At 27.3% G+C, this 23,954-nt stretch overlaps 1 protein-coding gene across 1 annotated transcript in view; it reads right to left on the bottom strand.

Moving 5' to 3' along the window:
- LOC114129484 (transcription factor SPT20 homolog) overlaps positions 1-9,352 on the bottom strand; it is a 54,158-nt gene extending 44,806 nt beyond the window's left edge. Inside the window, exon 1 of the mRNA XM_050202012.1 lies at positions 8,948-9,352. The gene's annotated coding sequence lies outside the window, so the exon portion shown is untranslated. The remainder of the gene's footprint in view (positions 1-8,947) is intronic.
- Positions 9,353-23,954: the final 14,602 nt, after the last annotated feature.

Genomic DNA, 23,954 nt, shown 5'->3' with positions numbered 1-23,954 from the left:
TTAGATGTAGAATCGTAAAAAAATTGTAGAATATTGTTGTGTTATTATTTTTTGTATGAAAACATATCTTATCTAATAATGGAACTCAAATTAACTTAATAATTATTATTATACTGTTTCATAATTTATTTATTATAACTTGAAATCTATTGTGTAAAAACGTTTTAGGTGTACGAAGCTATAATTTTATAAAATTTCACAAGTTTAAATGTAAATTTTTCGTTTTTATTAATAGTATGTTTTTGTTAAGTGAATAAATGGCATATACGTTAAACGGAACACTTTGTAGAATACATTTGTATTTCTATAAATGTGTCGTGTATCTATATAGTTTTGAATAATAAATATTATTATTCTGAACAATGTAGACATAAGCTAAGCATATTTTAGTAAATTATTTAATCGTTCTACTAAATTCTACTAATGAAAATAATTTTCCATAGTTATACAATTTGTAGAACTATAATATAAGATACTGTTATGAAACCATTAGATTTATTCTACCCGTCATAAATTTCTATTTGCCCTATCATTAATTTAAGAACATAAACATAATATCATCACGTTTTCTCTTCGGACATATTTCATTAATTATATCATGTACATCGATTATATTTTTTCATAAAATAATTATGTCAAATCAGAACGAGCGATTACGTAACAATGACAAATTATTTTGATTTGTCTATGATATTCAAATGTCCGCCTATAGTAACCTTTTTGTTAGAGTTAATTGTACTCTTCTCCAAACTCCAAAGGCATAATATATACAATCATGATTAATTATAAATTAACAAATATGATTTTAAAATAACAGTAGAACTTATTTAAGAAATTTGATAAAAATTAAAACAAGTTATATACTTTAAGATTTTAAGCCACAAGCTATTCAATAAAATAAATAAATAAAAAACCCACAGAAATCACTCTATAGTCTGTTATATAGTAGGTTTTTAATGTATCTCATTACTGAGTCTATCACTGTCAATTTTAATTCAATATAAAATAATAAGTCATTGATTACGAAAAACGATTCTGAGCGAAAACGTAGTCAGTCTCTGCTGAATGTTGAATTAATTTTTACTAAAAACATAGTTATAATTATATTATAATATATTAAATCATACCTATATCATTAATTTTATAACTCATAAGTCAATACTACTTGCTAGATACAATGGAAATAAGTTCATTTTATAATTAACTTAAAATTAGTATAAATATTTTATTAAAAGTTGTATCAGGTTTCATAATGGCAATACGTTTCGTCCCTACCATAAATATTTTTTGAATTTCAATACAATAACTACAATTACTAGATTATTTCAATATTTTCCATTCAGATGCCCAAGTTTACTTCTGCTAAAGGCTAAAAGTTGATGAACACCACTACCCCTAGTCTTTCTAAAAATAACTAAGTTAATATTATCTTTAGTCCTATTTATCTTGATACATACTCGAACTTAAAATAAAAAATAAAATTATATAGATAATAAATTGTCATACTTGTTCCAAATAGGTATTTAAATGTAAATGTCATAAAAGATAAACAAAGTTAAAGTTTATAAAAACTTTTCAATTAAAATTGTAAACATAATATAAATGATATAACATATCTATATATTATGTCTGATGTGGTATATTTAAAAATGTATAATTTTAATTTTGCTAAAATCGTTACTACGAGTATAATAAGCTTTTATTATTTTAAATCTCGTTTTATATTTCTACAAAACGAATAAAATTTATATATACCATATTACAAAATTTTATAACGTAATATAAACGAAAACAAACACTCACACACACACATACATAATATATACATATATATAATATATCCTATTACTATTTATTTTATGTCTACAGAAATAATAATATATTGTCACAGAGCACTACATCAAGGTTTGTTTATCATAAACGTATATATTACGCCAAAAACTAGTTTACGCAGATCAGTCGTATAAATTATTGGTAAACGATTATTGAGATAAAACTCCTATTATAAAAATTTAAGAAAACAAAATTTTCGAGGGCATCTTGTAGCGTTATTTCTATCAAACTGAATAACATAATATTCAATATAGAAACATTGTTGTTACATTACATTACAAAAGCCACAACAGTTTAATTTTTAAAAATTTAAATCATCATTTTCATTTCCATTTTTAATTTTATTAATAATATCATTTAAAATATTTAACCTTTCTGACTGAATATATTTCTTTGCCGGGAAACATTTTTTTATACACAGTGTATAATGAACTGGTGGTATAGGTACTATTCTCTATAACATATTAGTACGTATTGTAATATATATTGAGTATTTAAGAACGTATGATACATTTATTTTCATATAATATGTCGATAAAACCGATTGCAAAAGAAACTTTACTTATTTTCAATTGATTTAAGTTGCAATTACTTTTTATATTAATAAATATTTATAAAAGAAAGGGTAAAATATGTCCTTGAAACGATTTTTATTGTAACTTTTAATTTTTATTCAAGGTATTTTGAATAGCTCAAAATAATTTTAAAATATTTTACGACACGTCTGACATCTGCGTGAACTTATATTTGCTTTGTTACGCACAATTTATATTTAAGATTGAAAGTTAGGGTAAATAAGATTTTCCTCTCTTATACCAATTTCATGTATATAAATTCTTAATAATAAAAACTCAATGAAAATAAGTATTTTTATTTTCTTTATTAAGTGTTACTTAATGCAATTTTATTTCCCTAGCGAGTTTAAAATATACTAAAATTCTGTCCCATAATTTCAGAAATATTCTAATAACATTGGTGTAAGGTCTACTAAAGAAAATTTGCAACTATTGACATATATAAAAAATAAAAATAAATTTTGATAACTTTTATGTACAACAGACTTATAATTATGATTATATTTAAAAATAAAAATAATACTAAATCGAGCAACAATCTATACTATTAAAAACTTTAATTAATCATGATATAATTAAACCATACGTCCGTACATGAATTTCAATATAATGTTAAGAGGTAAGTTGATAATAAGATCAAAGATATTGAATGGTGACAGCAGTCGAAATGGGTTAACATACGTATTATAATACAACTTCATAAGAAATAATATACTAAAAGCATTGCATAGAGTTATTTCTCTTGAGATAAAATATAATTTAATATTAATAAGGTCACACATAGAAAATGATGTACATTTTCTTACATCATAACTGTACTTAGTATATGCAAACTACCAAGTACCTACAATACCTGCATATACGTGTGTACATTGTATACTATATGTAATATGTCTTAACTATGTACTGGCTATTGTTGTATTGTTTTTGTATTGATCTATCAATGAAATAATTTAATTGTATGCATATTAGTTATTAACTACTAATTAAGCTAATAAAGATATTAAATAATTTCTATTTTCCGCGGTATTTATTAAATATATGCAAAATGTATGATGCTGATTTTTAAAACGATAGAAAAATAAAATTCCATATAGTTTCATAATTGTTTTTTAATTGATAATAATACATTTATAAACCGTGAAATTGATTGAAATAAATATCACGAACGAACAATTTATTCACTTATTCATTAATTTTTATTTTTTAATAACTATATTATGCATTTGTATTACAATAGAACATATTATTTATCAATTACCAGATCGTCGACCTCACGCCATCCCACGCAGCACATAATATTAAAATAATCATGATAATTAAAAAATGCATCATCGTCGTCATTATATTCAAATATCGTTATAAACTGCATGTTTGAAAACATCCTACGCATGATAATTAATAATATAGAAAACAAACAACAACACGGATACAACCACATTATAACGTATAGACACTAGACAGTAGACACTAGACAGTAGACATTAGACAAATCGATGATAAATCAAAATGAGAGTAAAATAAACAAACATCATTCTGTAGAACAACACTGGGGAATGGTAATAGTTGTATTATTAATTATTGTACATCAAAATATATTATTGAATCACCTATACAAATATAACGTAACATTAAATCATTTTTAGAACTATCTAGTCACATTCTATTTAGAATTTTTGTGACTTAGTTATGTTAGGTAGCTTACTAGCTTAAAACTTTTAAATTTCACATTTTTCAAACGCTTCAACTTTAAAAAATCAAAAATATAACTCTAATAGTATAGGTGAAATCGACATACGACTACCATAGCTTATACTTTAGATAATAATGGAATAGAGCAATTTATAACATGATAATTAATATTAAGCAATAAGTGATTATTATTATTATTATTATTATTATTCTGGTCAATATCTATCCAATTATTATGTTATTATAATACATATTATATTCGGTGAGAAAAGGAGGCACATCGCGGTCGTTGATATAAACGATGATGAATTACTATTTGTGCCAGGGCGCACGGCGCGATACCACTCGTTTGATTTTAATAATAATTAATATATTGAATTCAATTTTTACCACCGATCTCCGGTATCGACGACGCCAATGAACGCATACATATACTTATATACGTATTATATTATATAATGATTGATTGTAATTCAATAACGCGTAATAATATAGTCGGCAGAAAGGTCAACGGCTCCTGCGGGGAATCCGGAAGGCGCTGTCCGTTCGCCTTCCTCCTGTCTGTCACTCATCTTCTGCAGCTGGCGAAGAGTTAAATTATTAAACGTAAGTAACCGATACACTGCCGCTGACCGTAGCTTATACGCCTATATGTGTAGTATATACGCGTAGCTATAACACTTAGGCATAATATATACCTACACGCGTACATATATGCACGTAGAAATCCGTGACGTTCGCTAAATTTCTTTTCTCAATTTTGTTACAATATTATGCATTACACACTGTAGTACTGTGCTCGTGCGATACACACACGACAGACCCAAACACTTTATGTGTATTTAGACATTGTCAAAAATATTAAAAAAAAGAAAAAAAGAATCATTTTAGACTTATATACAATATTCCGGGTCTGTTAAAATTGACTGAAAATGATATGCATCAAAGTCCCTCACGAAGAAAATTCGACTTTTCCAGTAAACAGATAGAGCAAAATTTATAAAAAGCTCGTCAGCAATTCACAGGAATTGAGCATTAATTATTCACATGAAAAAAATTATAAAATTAAAATCTGGTGGGAGTGAAGTAACGTACGCGAATACACGATATTCTATTTTAGTTTCTAAGCGGCTATTAACGTCGTTCTACGATATTTCTGCCTTGATTTAGCTATAAGCTAGTAATAATTTTAACAAATAATATCGTATAGTAAATAACAATATAAATAAATCTTTTTCTAATTTCTATGTATCTAAATTGTAAATTTAATAAATATTTAATTGATTATGTCTTTATTTCTATCATAGTATCATTGTAAATGTATTTAGTTCATATAGATTCAAAGAAAATAACTCTCTACTTTCAACATACGTTTTGCTTGCAGAAGGTAGATAAACCAAAATATTTTACAGAATATTCGTATCATCTACATATTTTTTTTAATAAATGGTTATCGGATGTCAATTTATTTTTAATGAATACGAGATAACGAGATATGACGACGGATAATTTATTAGAAATATTAATATTGGTAATTATAAAATCTTTTATTGTCATTTGAATATGGTGAGCCTCGGCTTCAACGAGAGTACCGACGAAATAATCGAATAAATAAATATCTACTCAATACTCATATTGGAACAAATTACAAACACTGTTTTCGGCTATACTTACAATAGTGCAAATTATACATGCTCTTATTTTGGTGCAAACTAAAACTTTCTAAAGATTAGCCACCCTTAAAAATAACCGCTAAAGATAGCGTGAAACTTTGGATCCCCCACCCACACTCTCCTTAAATTTGTCAGTAAACCTATGGTAAAAAGAAAAGAAAAATAACATCATTATACATATTTTACGCGTGTTATGATGCGGTACAGCGCTATAATTACTATAATATATAAAATATATTTGTATACGCGTGATTAAAGTTAATATTTATTTTTTAATATGATGCAACAACCGTGTAATAGATTCGCTTTCTTTTACATCGATATATTATTGTGTGCGATATGTCGTAGATACTGTTAATTTATTTATTTTTATAACGATTTATACTTTACATATTATGCACTCGTATAACCAAACGAACTTTGAGCATCGCCGCGTTAGAATGACATTTTCATGATATATAAGAATTATTAATGTACAAGAGACATAATTCGCTGTGCTGCTGCAGATAAACGCGTAAGATATAAATTAACAACATTTAACTGTTTTATTTTCATTTTTATTATATACGTATAGAACAAACGTGAATCTTTAAGCTAACTAAACACACATAAAATTATAATGTATTCAAGTATAATCTTTGTACAGCGAATTATTATAAGTGAATAAGTGATTATAATTTGTCTGAATAAAGTATATAAAATTATTCAACTTAATATTTTATATAAATTGCAAATACTTTAATTATTTTAATAGCCACTTTAAATTATATAGTGTGCAGTGGCCAGTGATGTATTATAATATAATCTTTTACATTAAATATATGATTTTTAAACTATTTTAGTACTACTTAATATTATATTATTTAAACTGGTATACAATATTATAATTACGTATATGTAAATTATAAAAGTTACTTAATTACATTTCTAAAAATAAATCTTATAATGTTATCAAAATGTTTATAGTTGGAAACAAATATTTAATTTACCTACATAAATATAAATTAAATAGTATAATTACTTAAAGTAAATTATAATCTCACTGGTTTAAAAAAAAATCAATTCAATCTACTTCAAGTCTGTGGTTTACCTACACCGCAATATTTAAATTATTATAATTATTTTTATTATTATTATTATTATAACTCGACATTCTTTGTAAATCAATTGTATTCTTTTTTATATTTTTGAATCTGTATGTATCTATTGTAATTCTAATTTACGTATTAAGTATAATGTTTACAGTCGAAAATTAAAATATAATAATATTATGTTAATATTACTGTTATTTACTGTAATTTGTTACTAGTCTATACAATATAGATTTGTATCTACATAATTTATTGAAATAAATAGAATTAATGCAAACGACTAATCTATAGTTGAAATATATCATCGAGGAATTACAAATAAGAATACTAGCAAACGATGTAATCTATTTTATTGATATAATCTGATTAACATTTACCTAGGTACCTACTCAGATTTACTTAAACTACTTGCACATGCAATTATTAAGATAAATCTCGAATGAATGAAAAAGAAGACAGGTATGCATGATAGTCATACTCAGAGTGCGTTTTTAAAAACAATTTTCACAAAAGTAAAAGCCCGCCAATTAAAATACAACGTAATATACATATTCCCATGGCAATTATATTTCAGACGCGCGGTAATCTTTAGATTATAGATCATCATTATTAGTATATAACTTTATAACTTTTAATTATAATATTACTGTACGTTTTAGAAAATACACAAATATCAAATATTTAAATTATTATGATTTCTCTCTCTTTTATATAACATCGGGGTGTAAACATCGTTAATACTTCCGGTTATTGTTTCAATAATACTGCTATCCCTCGGTAAAAAAAAAAATATATTAAGAAAATATACTATATAGATCATTTCATATGGTATTGGCAGCTTGTATAATATATCAACGAGAGTATAGTTTAGTTATATTATTATTATAAAAGTATACAATAAATTACTATTCAAAAATACAGAATACAAGAAGAATATTATTTAAAATTAGAAATCATATTTCCATTATTGATATTATACAACGATTCGAGTATACCTACTGAATAAAATCAATTTATCTAGCAACTGGTATGTATAAATAATAATTAGATAAATATGATTTCATTTAGAATTCCACTCCAGACAACATAAATATATAATGCTTATTCATCCATAATTCATTGAAAATATGTACTCCTTTTATTTTTAACAAATTGTAATGTTAGTGGGTTTACTGCATGAGTATGAGTATAATAATAATAAATAGTTTAAGGTAATATGTTACTTAATAGCTATATATTAGCATTAAGGTTGACACTTGACACCCAACTACTTGGTTAATTTATTTAATTAGTTTAATCATATGTATATGTGTATGATGTAACAATCTAAAAATGACGAGATCAAAAATCTACATACATGTTATTTTTTTCAATAAAATTAAATTCAAAACAAAAAGTTTCATGTTAAAGTTAAATGTAACGTTAGAATGTAAAATCTAAAACACACAAATAACCTTATTTAAATAGAACAAATTAATTATTCGAATATGGAAATTGGTAATAATAACAAAGTACTTAGGTACCTAAATTTGTTATAATTTAATAATTTAATCATGTTTATGTTGGATTATATAATATTAATTAACTACTTTGTTCACACAGTTTATGCTTGAAAATGTACACGACTATTTTACATTCATAAATAGTTAATAAAAAACACTTGATTTTCTTTATTAAAAATTCAATTAATATAAATAATTATTGTTAAAATAAGTATACAACTTACATTTTTAGATGACTTAGATGATTAGGTTAATATTTCTTAAATAGCAGCACATTAATTTATTCACTGTCTATTTAATTTAAAAGTCAATTAGATAATTTTTTTAGTATTTTTATTCATTAATAAATCGTAACAAGGACGTCTTTATTTATTTTTATAGGTACTTCTAGTAGAAACACACAAAACGTTAGTACCCAGACTATCAATCTATTAAAAAATAAAAATAAAAAAAAACGTAAAAACAGTAAAAATAGTTGAATCGATAATATATTTTATCCCTATAAAAAGACAACAAGTAAAATCTATAAGTATTGCAGTACTTCAAAAAATATTTTAACATGTTATGCAAATGTTACCAACCTTTCACGAAGTTAACGTCATTTGACCACTTAGGTCCAAAATGGAAATCCAGGTGTCAGGAAATCCGTCAAGTACTGATCGAATCACTGACGTTAAATTTAAACAATATTTCCTTCATAATTTCGTAATCGAAAATAATAACAATTAAACAAATCGATAAATTTCAATAAAAAAATAAAAACCACTAATCAAAAATCAAAGCACAAGTAAATATTGATAATTATTGTATTATATATATATATATCATAAATACGTGTTATCTATTTAACTATTTTTGTTTTCGAAAATCACGTAACTATTACTTAGAGACATCCACTCGGGACCGACGATCTGAGCGCGTGCGACTCGGCGTGATCACTGGCGCGACGCCCTCAACTTGTTCTCTGCCGTGTTCACTGCAACCGACACAACAGACATACCGATTAGACGAGACATGTAGAGCCAGTGGGAGGATCACAGTAGTAGGGCCAGAAAGTGAGAGGACAAGAAAGTGTTCCTTTTTTTTTTTTTTTTTTACTTCTTATAGTACGTTAGCGGGATTTTTCGACTGTTCGATTATACACTGATGGGGATATTATATTATATTGTGTAAGTATATACGCATGACGCGCGACTCTATTGATCTATTTAATTTAACTCATTTTTATAAAATCATATTACACACAATAATAATACGTTTAAGATGTTGTTAAATAAGAACGATTCTAAACACGCATTATAGTTAAATATGTTTACGATGGTTTAATTAATAAATATAGGCAGTATACTTATCTAATATGTGTATTGTGTATAATATACTTTTAAAACAGTTCGTTCAAGATAAAAAATTAAATACAATTAATTAAAAAAAAAAAAAACAACATTATATTTTTAATTAGTTAAACACAAAATGAGATGAATGTACAAAGAATTTAAAAATATATTAACATACTGACACCGTCTTGACCGTCTCCGTAAATACATTTGTCTTTTTTCTAGAATATTTTTTTAATATAATGTTTGAAAATAATTGCCTAATTCAATAGAGAACTCCAATATCGTTACAATATTTTATATTTTTTACTTCTTTAGCTCATCAAAACTCGATATAAGAACTGTTTTTCAAAATTATAGTCTATAGACAATATTTATACAGAGATATAATTTATGTAAATATTTTAAATGTTGTAGAATCACTTATTTCCATTAAGCATTCAAATCGTTACGTAAGTTTTTAAAGGAAGCGGATGTAGAAGTAGGAGTATATAGGAATACGAAGACAAATAAAACACCCTGCATATTATTGCATATGCACACATAATTTGTCCGAGAGATGTAAAGAAATTCCCCGAGTACAAACAAAACTTGACACTTTATATTGTAATGTACATAATATTAGGTAAATTTATTGTTACTTTTTTATTAGAGCGATATATATATTTATATAAATGTGCTTAATTTGTAAATATAGTTATAATATAATATTTTTTTTTTAATAAAACCTTGTTTTTATGACGATAAATATCGTTCCAAACATTAACGTTTTTCATGTGCGAAAATTCAATTGAATAAATTACTTACTAATTAGTAATTATAATGACCCTTAAAAGCGTGGATAATTTTGACCTCGAAATAAATGTAATTAGTGAAATATTTTGCACTTGATTACAATGACGTTTGGAATACATTTTACTATAGGTATCTGGTACAACGATACTTTTAATTTTGTTTTAGATTAAGTTATTAGGGACGCCCGTGAGAATAACTATAAAAATAAAAATTTTGCTGTTTTCATAAAAAATACATTTTATTAGTAGGCACTTATTTAAAGCTATTTATTATAATTATATATGGCTTAAAATAATCTTGGTTAAATCTACAAAAAAATATCTAAACATGCCTATAATTAATAATAAAATTAAATAAAAATAATAGTTTAAAGAGTATTTTACGTCATTATTGAACAGTACTAGGTATATATAGGTGCCGCTAAGGCTAAATTATATCAAGAATTTACTAAAATCAACAGATGCGATGCCTATACTTCACTTAAATTTAATATTCACACAACTACACATATATTAAGCCCATGACTTCAGGTAAGACATGTCCGTATTTTATTTTATTTTTAACTTTTCTAAGTTACCTTTTTACGATATGGCTCTTTTCATGTATAATCAATTCAAATGTTCATACAGAAAACCTATTAATTAACAATATAATATTATGTTATAATAAAACGAAGCGATCGTTAAAGTCACCATACGCGATGAAACGTCTGTTAATGGGAAAACTAATTTAACAAATGTTAACTCCCAAATGTAATTTTTATAAAATTTTTATCATATTATTGTAATTCTAATAAGCTATTGGTAATTATACATTAATATGTAACATATAATATGAATAAACAACGTGCAATGTTTGTACGTTAATCTTAATATGAATTGCCATATAAACTCGTTGTTTGGACGTTTAGTGTAGCAGAAAATTAACGGTTATGGTTGAACGGGTTAATCAACTAACACTATGAGCGTTTAATATGAAGTACTTATTTAAATCGAATTTAACAAGAATCTCGAAGAAAAGCTGCTATAATAAAAATACCCGGTTGAAAATACCTTAAGAAATAATTAAGCCAAAATAAAAAGTATTTGAGTTTCGTGAAACACAAATGCTAGATATATTTTTTAATTAATTACCGAATGCATGGATGAATTCGATATAAGTTTAGTAAAACCATAATTCTATACATACTTATCATCATCAAAAAAAAAAAAAAAATTTACCTATTAGCCTATTTTAATTTTTAATGAAAATACTGAATAACATTATATTACTTGAGAATTTCAATATTTAATTCAAAACATTGAATTTTGTTTTTAATCTATCTTCCGGATTTTTTTCTTTCATATACACACAATTACATCATAGCTTATGTGATAATAAAATTAAAGTTTATTAGGTAAACTAAAAACTTTTTTCATAACTGACGAAATAGTTAATAATTCATGTTTCAGTCTGCAGAATTAAATACACCTTACATGCAGGTTCTTATATTATAACACGAAAACAAACTAACCACATTATATTATGTATACAAATATTTATAATTTTGAATGGTCATCTCATCGACTCCACTCTCTTTGCGTGATATATTCGTATGTTATTTTCTATACAACAAAAGACGATTTAGCCATAAACTAACCGAAACCAATGTCCTTAATTACGTGTTAGGCCACAATTTTCGTATTAAAATTTGTATGTGTAGGTGGTATATTACGATACGTATGATTTTGGGAAATGATTGATTGCAGCGAGTTCCTCGCGGGAGTGATCACTGTTGCAGCGACGAGGAAAAAATAGTGTAACGAGCCGAGAGAATGTAATGAGCTGCGCATATAGACACATATGATCGAACAAAGAGACCCAGAGAGCTCTTGATAACGCGTGACTTGCGATTTTCACCCGCGATCGGTTTCTATTCTCTTTATGGTCGGTTAATTGAAAAGTAAAACGAAAAAAAAAATAAAAATAAAAAAAGCAATACAGAAAGAAATGTCATTACGCGTGCAGCGGCACCGGCACCGGCACGGGTAAATATATTACATATAGCTAGTCCATATTATAATAATACATAATACGTATCAAACGTATGTACGTATTTCTATTTAAGCATCGCAAATAAAAATATCAAAAACGGACCGGGTAATGAGCCACGTGATTGATCGCTTTCTTTTCATCCAAATAAAGCCTATATAATAATAATATATGCGATCTTACACTACAATCATACATATATACCTATGTGCCTACATACCTATACAGTACGCGTACCAAAATGTTATGTTTGCGCGTGCGCGCGCGTGTGTGTATGTGTGTGATATAATTGCGAGGATGATAATGACGAAATTTTCGAACAATTAAATTCTTACTCGTTAAGTAATAACCCAAAGCATGTAAGCGTTATATATTATATACAAAGAATAAATACACTATCCGGTAGATAGGTACAAATGATTTATATTCTATATATTATATATACCTATACTATACATGTGTATAATTAATTATTGAAAATATGTTATTGTAAAAATATGTGCTAGTCATTTCAAAAAGTATCGACCATTTATAATACACAAATCTCGTGTTTGTCGTTAAGTATATTATATTTTTGTGAACTAGTGATTTCTAGTGACCAGTCGCCAGTAGGATACTTCTAAATATTTCGATGTATACGTATTATCTAATACTAAACGAATAATTTTTATTTCGGGCATTTAAAGTTTAGACCGCGAGATAATAGTTAAAAAGCAATAAGGAGTATTGGCACCTGTATAGTGTAGTGGCGGATAAAATATAGATGCCGAAGTCAACTTAATTTCTTTTACGGGGATATGCCTTTCTCGTTAATTCGTCGATTAATAAAAAACAAATGAATTATTATGTTATAGTGTCTGTATTAAAGTACATACCTACAATGATTTTATACCTTATTACCTTAATACTACTTAACGCGATAATTTGGTATCTGCATGACTTCCTTTTTTTATTCCAAAATCAGCCTAACCTGCTGGTGGACCCATTACTAAACACAAGTTGAAACTTTAAACGCTTTCTGTGATAAATATATTAAGAGATTACTCGTTGAAAAAAAAATGTCCACGAATATCTATACATAAAAACGTTAAAAACATAATAATATTATATACTGCGCGCGTAGTATTCGAACGTGCGTGATGATACGAAAAAATAAAGGTAGATGATGGATCGTTTAAGTATCGAAAAGAAAATCGTCGATTTAAACGTCAACGCGTAGCTTTTTGAAACGACTAGCGGATGTAGGTACAACTCTTGTATAGTAGTCATCGGTTGAGATAACCGCTCTGTATATAACATACTATATACAGTGTAATGTGCTGTACGTGTGCAGGACCTATATTATATACTTATGTCTCATATCATAATACACAATGTAATGTCCGTGTACCGTTTTACTCGCTTATAGTCGCACGACCGCGGCGATGAGCATTGCTCCGCTGCAGCTACCGCGCAAACTTTTTTTCTTAACCCGAGACGACCTCGTTCGTCCTCGAGGCCGATGATCCGGAACGTGATGACGGCGTCGCAGGAATCCAACGACGGCGACGACCGTTCGTTCAGCCCGTGCACTGCTACTATACGACCCCGCTACTATGCCGATACACAACAGGAGCCAAGGGCGTTCGGAGAGTACAATGTACTACATATCTATATAATAAACCTACACATGACTTTATATATCGCGACATCGCATATCGGCCAGATATTCTGCCGCAGTCGACGTTTTATGCCTATCACTTTCCTATATATAATAATATATGCGATACGATATTATATTGTACAATATATACATTTATACGCATTATTCGCACACTCTCACACGTGCACGTGTATAGATTATTCGTACAGCCGTGCGCAGAGTTTCAGCTATAGGTCAGGTGCAACGGTGAGTATTTTTTACTAGCCCATTTATCGTCATAAATTGTCCATAAAAAAATAATCACCATTTTTTTTTTTTTTTTTTTTGTTACAATCGTCTAAACTTAATGATACGATTTTGGTACTGACGGTTATATAATCTCACGTCTGTCACGTAAAAATATTACAGCCCCTCCCCTTATTTATAACTAATGAATCTACCATATAAATAAATTATAAAGTAAAACCAGGTATATAGTATCGTTTATATCATTTACACGACGCGGATGACAAAAACTCCATTATACATACTATTACTTATATATATTTAATTGGTAAATGCTAAAATGCATCTAAATTATGATGTCTAATTTGTAGAAAATATGTATATAATTAATATTGATAAATCTAACTTTTCATATAGTGTATGGTAAATCATAGGCATCACCTTTTAAATCTCAAAGTTGATACTCGTATCCAGAATCTGCACAAAGAAGAGGGAGGTGTTTCACTAGTCAGATACGAAAATATATTTTTTAGATTCATAAGGTAGGTACGTGTTGTCATAATCCACTTGGGAAACTCGTTTAAATTGGTATAATCTATTTAACAAATAAAAAAAAGAATCGAGTATATCTTATTAGACAAAATGTGTTCATTCGGGATAATAATATTTTTATGGGCATATATATATTATCATAATAATAATATAATATAAATTATTATGTATATAACACTTTTAAATATTTTAAAACTTACTTACATACTCTTACAATATGATATCGACTAATAACATTGATTTTATGTTGTAAATTAAAAAGTAATATGACATTATTTATTTTATACATTTATTGACACTTGTCTTTAGTCACTAAACCAAATATCTATATGTTCTATTCATGTATAAGCATAATACCTATGCCTGCAGTTTGCATAAGAAATCACTTAACATTTAATGAGTCAATAGTGAGCTAATAGTCCCTTAAAATAAATTAAGTAGCCTATGATTGGTCCATTACGTTTCACTGAACCGTTAAACTAATCAATTTTTTATGCAACTCGGCTCTACTTTTGTGCTACATGTAGGTACCTATAGTGACAAATAGAAAATATCATTAATAGTTTTTATCAATACTTACAAAGTTACAAATTGTGGCTTATACAAACATTATAAACGTATTTTGACATTTGAACTAATGCAGCTAATAGTGTCTCCAACCAGTCAACTGGTCCATTTATAAAAGAATAAAGATCGATCAAAATAAAAGTGTTTGGTGGTGCCGTGTTCTTAGTCAATCACAATTGTACAATAAATATACGACGTGTTAAAAGTAAATCATTAAACCCATAATTTTCATAACAGGCAACCAGGCCAAGTCTTGACCAGCCCTTCCAAATTTAACTGAGCTGCCAACCCTACTTTCGTTTGAATACCTATATTATATACATCATATAATATTATATCATAATATACAAAGCTTTTTGTACGTAGGCGTCGGTTGTAAATGTTATAATACAATCTAAATGATTTTGCAATATCTTGAATTTAATGATAATAACCCATTTTCGACTTTTTTTTTTTAATTACGACTATCTAACTTGGTTAGGTTTTGTTGAAACTTCTATTTATTGTAGTCAATTGTGTAAGGTAAAACTTAATTTTAGCGAAAAAATATGTTTTCGAAGCCGTTTACAACTCTGCCTGTACCCTTCACAGTGTCACACTATTAATTAAGAATATCATTATTATTAAATTTATTAATTTATTATATTGAATACCTACGTTTAAAATATAATTTCATGTGATTAATTTTAATTATTTTACTCAGAACTAAAATAAGATTAGCTCTATAGAGGTATTTATTTTGCACGTTTTTAAATAATTTTAAGAGACTTTTTACCAGTTAAAAATATTTATTCAACCATGATAAACTAAAATCAATTAACAGCCATAACAACACCATTCCGTCTACGTCAAAATTCAAAACTCCATGGATTCTTCATCAATCAAATTCAAATATTAACAAACTCGAGGAAACAACGTACTTTAAAACATTATAAATTGAATTCCTTATTAGTGTATTTAAAAGTCACTGCTTAATGCACACATTTTAACAAAGTGAACTATTGAATATACGTTATAATTATCATCACTCAATCATTGAATCATTCATGTTATAATATAAAAGGTATTATTATAACTTATTTTTTTCTTTTCATAAAAACGGAGTCAAAAACGTGACTTACTAATTGGATTGTATTATATAACTTGGTGAATAAAAAATATGAAATGTATTGAGTACAACAAAGTCTTACATTAAATAATATGTTATATCATAATACATCTTCAATTCCAATATATAGGTAAAAGTGTAGAGTATTAGATGTAAATACCTATTAAATTAGCGGTATAACTAAAGCTAAATAACAACATATTGTACTTGTACACTTGTCAAGTTTGTTAAGTAAATAAACACTTGGAAACATAATGTACCTAATTGTATTAGTTCACAAGAAGTATTATATATATATGCGTTTTAATAAAATAAAATAGTAATGATTAATGATTAATAACTTACAAAGACTGGAGAATGTTTATATTCGCCAAACTCCACTCAATACAATACTGTACAGCAGGGTATCTTTAATCTTAAATATTAAATTAAAAAAAAAAACGATTGGCTAGTATAAACGCATTTCAAGAATTGACAAAAATCTGATATTTTCTTAAGATTTTTCAAACAGTTTTTATGATTTACACAAACTATTAAATAATTTGAAATAAACTAAAATTAATAAATCTAAGTACCTAAAATAACAGTCCACAATAACTTATCAGTTGTCTAATCACAATATTTTACTACATAGTATTTATCAATAATAAATTGCTAACACGTTCTTAAAAGGATTGAAAGCGGTAATGTTCTCTATTTATCAAACATAATATATACCACACAAGAATCACGGTTATGTTTTCTATACTAGACTACGGTAAATGGCAACTTAGATAACCGTAATAGGAAATTAAATTATATACTATACATTCCAACGTACCAACTGATCTCTGAAAGGATTCTGAAAACAATTAGTATTTATTGTCGATTTTACTTGAAATCGAATTTCCCACAATTATTATTTAATTCCCCTAAATTCTAAAAAGTTAAATTATAACGTCAAGGCGTGAGATTAAAACAAATAATAGTTTTACTTTTTCTCCTTTAACTCAATAATCTAAAAAAAAACTTTTCTATACGTGGTAATGTGGTATATTAGTTAAGTTATTCATATTACCATAATATTCAGAATCTATAAAAAATATAATATTATAAAACAAAACCTGTTGGAATGTTTATTAAAAATTACTATTGTCATGATTTACGCAGGCAGATTAAGGTCGGCAAACTAATAGTGTGCAGTGTAATACGAATACTTTATACATAGAAAATGTAATAAAATCGATGTCGAGTCCATGGCCGCGTACGATATTATAGTGTCATAGTTCAAAGGTTCAACCGCACCTACCGGTACAAGTCGTCATGGAAGAACAAACTTTGGTCTTAAGCGCTGTACGTTACTCGTCTAAAACTTGCGGTAGCTGGTAGACATAGTTCTAAAGCCAAGTTAATATCTATACCTTTTTATTAGTTCAACAGTGAACATTTTGTAACACTATTGTATATTATTATTAAGTGCAAAATCCAGTTAGGAAACAAAGCTGTTCTGCCCGCAAAGCGGTTAGCCTCTGGCGTAGGTGTGGTAAAATACGAAAAAAACATATAATATATAATATATATAGTATATACATACGTCTTGTCACATTAAAAACATTACACATTCATCACATACGTGCATAAACACATATTTGAAAATATAGTGTACAACTGATCGTGTTTGTGTAGTCAAAAACCACATATTTTGCTTTGGTCATACATGATGTATAAATGTATAATACAAGACTCAGCGGGTGATCGATGGTCCGTTACCGTTTTCGATAAGAATAAACTTTAATAAAAAAAAATATTATATCACAATGTTTGAAACGACAACAATAATTAATAATTGTACATACAATGTAATAACTTTTTCGGTTTCAATTATTATTGGTTTTATTCTTACGGCCAGAATGAAATTTAATCGATTTTCAACAGCTAAAAAATATACGTAATACACCTTGCATGAAGCAAATAATTATATGATGATGTACAGAATTATGTAAGATTTTTTTCGACAATCTCGTACAGAAAAATTAACAAACACCCACTACCATTCATAACCTATTTTCCTTGATCGGGTGTGGAGATACCCTATTCCTTAGAACTCAAGATTAAAATGCAATAATTCAAACTTTATTATAGTATCTATGCGATTAAATAAGAAAACATCACATACTAACACATATTATAAAGTAAAACCAGAAATTATAAATGTCGATCGTTTTACTTGTTGTTGATGTATTTAAACTCTTATTTATCAACTTCATTTGTAGTTTTGCTAAAAAAATGTTGTTAAGATAATAATGTAATATACTACATAGTATATTAAACAGCAATATTTTACACACAAATGAGGAGTATATTATGATATAATATTTGAAAATTATAAACTAAATATAAATGGTCGACTATGGTTCATAGATTTTACTTAAACAAATGGCATATAACTATATAAGTACAGTATACTTATAAATAAATAATTATAAAATTACATTATAAAATATACTAATAGGTACTTAAGATCTATAGGTTTTTTTTTAACAAGTTTATATATTTTATTATAATATTTTATAATATTGAACTTTCGGGATTAATTTAGTTCAAGTCGTATCATATGGACTTTTCTGAAAGTAATCACTTAGAATCCTCCCCTCCTATCCAGTGATGACCGAAAAAAAGAATTTCCTATTAGAAAATTGTATCTGTTCGCAAGCCACATTTTTTATCAACATCATCAAGTTAACATTATATGCAATTCAGGGGGGAGGGGTTATGAATTAAAATTCATATTTAGACCCAACCTTTTCAAACATTTTATTATAATGCCTACTTTAAGTATTATTTTTTAATGGATATAACAATTAATTTAAACTCTCAATATGTATCCTTAATTATGTGAGAGTACCTATTAAACTGATTTAATTATACGAATTTATAAAATTATGTTAAGTTAAATTATCTAAAATGTACACCATATATTCTAAATAAATACATTTATTACAGCTCACAGTCATCCAACGATCTAACCACCCAAGTAAAATCAATAATAACCAAGCCGTTTCCAACTCAGGACTCCTAATTATATAGGAGACGCTTAGGGGTTGACTGATTTTTGGCTTTGCGGACATCGTAACCGGCAAGTAGAAATGCAGACTATAATATGCCCTTTTATTAAGCGACGGTGGTACGTTTTCGTCGGAAAATCGTTGTCTCTGTAGAAACCCCACGATGATGATAACGCCAACAATTACAGATAACGTCTTTCCGGACATCACCAAACAGCCTCGCGAACTGTCTTCAAATGCATATTTTCCATCTATTTTGTGACTTTATAAGCATCGTAGATCGGGTCGGTTTTGTAAATGCGAATGCGACTGTTTTTTTAAGTCGGTAGCTATACATATGTTGCATACCAAGATCCGGTTGGCCGTTTCAGTTTGCCCGCTGTAATAGTTAAAATTGCAATCAGTATATTTATCGTGTTTTACTTTAGTTTTTAAGCGATTACACGTGATGTATAATACAATTGCGAATAATATTATCATTTTTTTTCTATCAACCTATACTCACAAATGGATTGTTAAAAAAGCTCTTTACACATTACAGTTATTTGTATTGTAAACACTTCGTATATTGTTACGACTATCAGACTATACCTGAGGTCCCTACTTGCCACCCACAAGGCATATTATAAATTACAATTGAAATAAATTTCACTCCACATTATACATTATGCGTGTTATATGCAAATTCGAAACAATTATAGCTTATAAATACTTATTAATTGAAATCGATTGCGTAACTGTGTTATTAGACTGCATTATTATGTGTGTAAAAATAGTTAGTTTTTTCCTTAATAATTAGTCACACAATTATATGTGTTTAATATTTTTAATTTTTATGATCACATGCGTGTTTATTATATTATGTGATAGGTAGATACCTACTAATTAAACATCAAAACGAATAACAAGAAGGTGGCTTCAATATAATATAACATGACGCATAGGTCAACTATATAACTAATATTCCACGGTGTACTTAATATTCCAAGGAATAATAAATAACAACGCCAAATACGAAAATCGTAAACATTATTTTTAATCGTATAACATGTTATATTATTGTGGCCTTTCGTACGAAAATCGTTTCTCATCCGTAAAACGAATTTTCAGATCTCTTCGACTCGCCGAGTTTTTCAATGTTATACGCTCGAAGATACATTGTTACCGAATATAGTAATTTGGAAAAATTAATTAACCTTCGCAAATAAACCTACTTCAATGATATTTCTGCTAAATTATGAAATCGATAACAAAAAACCACAATGAAAATTGTCGTTTCTCTTATATTATATTATTATTATGCCATCGCCGATCAAATAACATGTCCAAAATCGACTCGCTTTATAACATTAGTGGTAAGCCGGTTGTGTTGTGCACTTGTGCAGCGCATACGATATTATAATTCATAATCGCATCGATGTCAGAGAAATGTAAAAAACCATACGATGGGCTTCGAAAACGTGCAGTCCACGGTCTCCAAATTCGACGGTTGCAAATATATAAATATATATATTCGGCAACACTAGGCACTCGTCGTCGTGCGTTTGTGAAATTTTATCCATCCATTATATCATATATTGTATGATAACAAACGGCCGCAATATACGTCTTAAGGGTCCGGTCAACAATAACCAACGTTCCGACCTTGAATTCGGTTACAATACAATATTATAATATATGTTCCTTCTCGGCGCGATTATTATAATATTATCATGTGCGATATACATAATATAATAATAATAATAATGATAATCATGTACGAATTGACCCCGGACGGACAGTGACAGACATAAGCACAAGGACAAGTGCAAGCATCGCTTCGCCGTTAACTTTCACCGAACTGGTTGTTGGGAAACGTGTTACAATTTCATTGGAAATGAAATACGAAAAGAACAAATTAATACCCATTAAACAAGCGAAATGTACCTATACTATACTAAACGATTATTATTCAACCTATTTTTTCATTATTATAAATTAAAAAATGCCGTCTGTCTTGTTCACGGTTCGTGATTGCTACTGACCTATCACCTCCCCCGCATGCGCACCATATTATTTAGTCTATATATTATATTATTGTCCACTTATACACCCGTTCTGTGGCTAAAATCATTTGTAACACATACTAACAAGCTACTACAGTTTTATTACACAGTGGATGTCTATAATTTTTCAAAACTACACGCGAGTAGGTGGTTAACAATATGATACTGTTGTACTAAACAAGCAGTTTATTAAAAGTAACGAACAAGTACTGATATTTGAAATTAGCTCAGTTTTAAATTCATAAAAATCATCACTGCCAACTAATAATTGTGTAATGTTAAACCAACTCTTAAAAATATTAAACAAAATATTTGAAAATCTCATACGCCTAATATACTTTTAATAATAGGTGAATAAATATGATCATCATGATCAAGCCTTAACGAATGTGCTACTCTAAAAGTTCAAAATGAATATTTTTCAATGATAGATACTAGGTAGTATAGATACATAATATGTATTACATATTATATATTATTATCTAGTCATATTAAAATACTTTATTAAATATGAATTATATTAATCGTGATTAATATTTTCAGTTTAAAGAACGCTAATTCAAGGTTTGTTATATTTATGTAATTATATCTTTTATTCCGCGTGCAAGTGTGTATAACAAAGGCAATAGTTCACACCAATCAGTGGGAAATATTATACTAGATTTAATAGACTTATAAAAATAATATTTAAAAAAAAAACAATATCTTTGAGATTAAATCTTGCGGCTCGTTTGAAAAATATTGAGTTTTTTTTTTTAACTTTTGTATACATACACATACAACAATTAGTATAATATTTGAGCTGTAAAATCATTTCCCATAATCATTATTATGATTGATCTTCTCAAACTCGTTTACGCAAAGCACACAATATGAGAGAGAAAAATGTAATAAGCTTCAGCATGACGTCCTCTAAATACCATTCTGTTTTTTTTTCATTATTATTCTTAAATTGCAAGGATAATTATTTTATGTTCATTATTATTATTATTATTTTTTAATAAGCATTATACATTATGTATAAAAATCTACATTGAATTCATAATGATATTCTATTAATACTTATAAATAATACGTGCGACAGATGCGAGTATAATATAGTAGTTGTGCGGGCTAAAGTGGAAGTGTCGGCTATTATAAAAATTTATACAAATTAACATATAACATACATTTTATTCGACATGCGCTTATAAAATTATAACTACCTACGGGCTACGATTATAATATATGTCAGTTATATAAAAATTACTTTATTACTTTTTTGTCGAACATAAACTTATATGTATCATATTGAATACACATCTCACAACACACATTATTTTATACGTTTAGCCTCAGTTACACTCCCAAAAATAATTGAGATGTTATCGATTTCGCTGTTTGAGTATACCTACCTAAATTCCATTGACTATCGATTATACATACTAACGGAGCACATGTAGCAGAAAAACAATAAATACAATACAACATTTATTGTAACATATTACTCAAATTATTAGTTTTACAAAATTAAATACAGTTATAATTTTTAGATTTTGAACGAAGTGATGAATGTATTGACTTTACAATGTGTTTTATTTTTATTTGTGTACACTTACCTTGTCGAAACAATATTCCAATTTAAAACTTCATGAGTGGTTTCTGATGACAAAGTGAATTTAATTGGTGCCTTATAAAAGATATCAAAAGTAAGAATTTTCCAACAGTTTTCAAAAAAATCGGAAAAAATCACAAAAAAGTGACGGATAAATGAGTATTTTTAAGCAAAACCAATTTTCGATAAAAAAATTTTATATAGTTATAACTCAAAACCGAATCACTGTATACATTTGAAATTTTCACCAAATGTTTAAATTAACGGTATCTATTTTCAAAATATTATGACAAATCATCTCCGTTTAGAATCGTTTTTTGTATATAATGATACAAAATGGATTCAAATGGATTTCATTGGATTCAAATTTAACACTTCTATATATTATAATAATGACCCACGCGGCTCCTAATGTACAGCAGAACGGTATACTCACTTGACCACGCTTTTTTAAATAGTGATTCGATATTTTAATTTTTTTTTTTTTTTTAATTTCATAATTATTATTTAGTTTTCAGATTTTATTTAAGTTTAGTTCTTTATTATACATGTATTCATACGTTATTACATATGAATTTCAACAACGTTATTTTATCATTAATTAGCTGAAATTTTCAGTTAAAGTGTATACATTAGTTATTGGGATCAACT

This window comes from Aphis gossypii, chromosome 2 (genome assembly GCF_020184175.1).
Source record: "Aphis gossypii isolate Hap1 chromosome 2, ASM2018417v2, whole genome shotgun sequence".
Classification (NCBI taxonomy): Eukaryota; Metazoa; Arthropoda; class Insecta; order Hemiptera; family Aphididae; genus Aphis; species Aphis gossypii.
The sequence above is the reverse complement of the archived record's forward strand: the minus strand, read 5'-3'. Positions and strand labels throughout refer to the sequence as shown.